This window comes from Halyomorpha halys, unplaced genomic scaffold (genome assembly GCF_000696795.3).
Source record: "Halyomorpha halys isolate HHAL.00 unplaced genomic scaffold, Hhal_1.1 Scaffold2182.1, whole genome shotgun sequence".
Classification (NCBI taxonomy): Eukaryota; Metazoa; Arthropoda; class Insecta; order Hemiptera; family Pentatomidae; genus Halyomorpha; species Halyomorpha halys.
The window spans coordinates 1-3,922 of record NW_027105901.1 but is presented as its reverse complement, the minus strand read 5'-3'; positions in this window follow the sequence as shown (position 1 = coordinate 3,922).

The window sequence follows — 3,922 nt, the reverse complement described above, 5'->3', positions numbered from 1 at the left end:
TATACACATCGACGAATCGACGCATTGTCGAACTCTCGACCACCATCCGATGAAATCCGATCGGGTATTCCATAAAACTGGAACCACGTGCGCATTGCCCCTAATATCGCGCCCGCTGACCTATCTGTTATTTGATGTGCCATGCCAACTTTACTGAATAGGTCGATGACCGTGACCCACTTGTATCCCCTCCAGGTAAACGTATCTACCTGTAGGTCGACTAATAGCATGTCTGCCGTCGGAGTTTCCTCCTGTATTGCCTTGGGGGGTGTTGGTCGTATTTGGTGTTCAAACAGACCTCGCAACTTCCTATGACCTCTTGTACGGTTCGTTTTAAACCCCACCAAAAATATTTCCGCCGCAGAGCATTCATCGTCTCTGTGACACCTCTATGATTTGTTTTACCCTGGTGGTAGGCGAGGGTCACCTCCTTTTGCTGTTCTTCATCCCGTAATGTGTCCACCAGTCGTAAGCAACGGACGAATGTTCTGTCTACCCCCAATTGTTCCGTCCGCCAAAGGCGTTTAATTTTGTCCCATACCACGGCCTTCCCAACGTAAAGGTGATATGTCTTACCGGCTTCGATGCGGCCTTGAGCGCCCTATAAATCTGGTCCTCGCCTACTCCCGGAGTTGACCAGATATTCATGATGGAACTCCTTCTATATTTCCCATACTCTATCTCCGTCAGCCCGGTAGTTCGAGTTTTCCAAATTATTTGTCGCGACTTATCGTTAAATATTTCTTCAACCTGTCCCATGTCTACCGGACGATCGCCACCTGAACTTTCTCCTTCTGATGCTGCCTCCATAGCATCCCCCTCTAGAGTACTCTGGCTCTCATCCGCGGCCCTATGGTCTGGTGCGACCTGGTTACTTTCCTCCCCAGGCGTCCATTCCCGTAGATATTGTCGAAGATCCCCTGACGGTCCCCCTTGGTCCTCCTCAATAGCATTTACCGTTATAGCGCGTGACAACCAATCCGCCACCACGTTCTCTTTCCCCGGTTTATAAATTACTTTGAGATTATACTGGGACAATAGTTCCTTCCACCGCGTCACCCTTGCTAAAGACTCCTTCAACTTCTCCACCCATTGGAGGGGTCTATGGTCGGTCTGTATTTTAAATTTCCTACCGAACACGTAAGGGCGGAAGTGATCACGGCCCATACTATGCCTAACAATTCCCGTTCCAGGGCGCTGTATCGTGTTTCCGCGTCCGTGAGTCCGCGACTGGCATATGCTATTGGGCGCTCCGCCCCGTCTCCCTCCTGAGAGAGTATAGCTCCCAGAGCATATTCACTGGCGTCTGTCGTGATTGTAAATTGTCTGTTGAAGTCCGGAAATGCTAATACCGGTTCCCGCTGTAATTTCTCCATGCATTTCCGAATGTTGTTCTCCATAGACGGCGTTACTACCACTCGATTCCCCTTTTTTAAGAGGTTATTGATAGGGACTAAGTGTTCCGCCATTTCGGGCACGAAGCGCCTGTAATAGTTGAGAGTCCCGAGCAGTCGTCGGATCCCCCTAACGTCTTTCGGAATTTCCATTCGCTGGATCGCGTCTACTTTCTGCGGATCTGGCTTTACTCCGTGTCGGGATATCGTGTGCCCCAAGAAAGAAATCTGCTGTTGCCCCAATATTGATTTCACGGGTGAAAGTTTTACTCCAAACTGCCGAAATCTGTTGAACACGCTCCGCAGGTGTTCCACGTGCTCGCGTTCCGTCTTACTAAAGACCAATATGTCGTCCATATAAATTTGGCACATGGATTCGTCGATACCACTTAGCAATGCATTCATTAGCCGTTGAAACGTTGTGGGCGCGTTCTTAAGCCCAAAAGGCATCCTCGTGAATTCGAAATGTCCACGCTCGAAAGTAAAAGCCGTTTTAAAGCGGTCCCGAGGATGCATCTCGATCTGATGATAACCCGCCTTTAGATCCAGAGTATTGAACACGGTCGCCCCGCCCAATCGATCCAAGATATCCTCAAACCGTGGAATTGGGTATCTCTCGTCAATCGTGTTGTCGTTCAGTTTCCGGTAGTCCACCACTAATCTGTACTTCTCCTCGGTTTCCCCCGGTGCGGCTTTCTTTCGCACTGCCCATAAGGGGCTGTTGTATGTACTTTCCACGATTATCCCCTGGGTTTTCAAATTTTCCAGTTCGTCCCGTATGTGCTTTCGGAGCGCCTGTGGGTACCTCCTCTCTTCGACGTAAGTCACCCTCTCCTGCTTCAAAGGGATTTCATGCACAGTTCTACCCGTCACGCCCAGAGCTTCTCCGTCCCTAAAAAAAATGTCTCCGAATTCCTCCATCAGGTCCTGTCTCCAATTTACTCCAGTATATGTATCGACAGTGTTTTGCGATGTGTCCTTCCTCACCGCACTCGAAGCATCGCGTACGAGGGCACGGGGCCACAAGGTGACCCGTTTTTCCACAGCCGTGGCATCTTCTCTCCTCCTTCCGACCACCATTCCTCGGCCTGGCCTGTTTCGCTCTTCTGTCTGTCATGCCCCAATATCTACCCGTTTCTCTCTGCTCCCTTCTTCTCCATGTTGTGTCGAAGTTTCTAGGGCGAGTGTAGGTTACTCTACTCCCCCCTGCGTCTTCTACCTCCATTCTTGACTCCTCCTCTCGTGCGCTGGTGTCCACCATCTCCTGTGCACATTCGGCGAACGTGCGCTCCCGGGGTAAGCCCTCTTTCTTGTTTGTCTCTTTGGCTAGTTGGACCTTCAGGATTGATCCCAGGAAGTTCATCCTCCAATGCACTATCTCCGTGCTTATGGATTCCCTCATCTTCTCCGTGATTAGATTATACTGGGCGAGCAACGTCCCCGCGTACTGACCTTTGGTCTGTGCAGGTCTTTTCCTCTCTCGAAATAAGTGGAATATGTCTTCTTCCGGAGTCTACCTACCTCCACTATATGCCTTCTTTAATCTTTCTTTCACCGTTAGCCACGCCGTCTCTTCGTCCGCCTGGATCTGATTCAAGACACTTCTCTTGACCCGGCAGATGAGGGCCGCTTTCAGTGAAATGGCATCGGCTCGCTCCTATAGGTTATCCGCAACCTTCGCCTCCAACCTTTCCATAATCCGGTCACCTCCTTTGAGGAAATGGTTCAGCTCACCTATTTCCCCAGTAAACCGTTCCAGGTCCGAAATGGCTTTTCTTAAGTCCTGCGATGTCGCTGCCCTCACCTTCATCATCGCTAACGCGTTCCCATGAGCCGCCGCTAGAGTTGTGGTTGGTAGAGGTTGCAAATCCGGTGCCTCAGGGGCCCCAGGGGCTGCGGCCTCGCCCAGCGCCATGGGGACTGCAGGAGCTCCTGCCCCCTCTGGTGGTATGTTGAAACTCGCAGCTTGCACGATCGGGGTCCCGTCCGCATTCATTCTCATAGATTTCGAAATAAAAACTGAGAGAGGAAGAAGAAAAAAAATAATCAAAAGAAAAGAAAGAACTTAAGTGCAGGGAGAAAAAGAAAAGAAAACTGTTGACTGAATATTAAACCGGAAGTAAATTCAAGCGATTCCCGGGTTTCGGCACCACTTATGCGTTGTTGGACGAAGAATACTAAAAAAAAGTAGGAAATTGGGCAGAGTAACAGTACGCAAGACTACAGTAATAACACTGTTTTATTCGTTCTCTTAATGCGTCTTATATACATTTTGGTTGTTTATTTACATGGGTAGGGAGTATTAAGGCGGACAATACGCCTTGTCGTATTATAACTTATATATATATAAGTTACGGTATGAGTCAGCTGTTATTTCGATGTCAGCTGACTGAGGAGATCAGCTGATCGAGGGTATATAAGAGATGTAGCAAACACAATAAAGTCAGTGTTTTACAGCAGTTCAAGTGTGTTCGATCTTATTCCTTCTTCTCTTTTTTTTGACATTTTGCTTTCGCCAATACTTAACT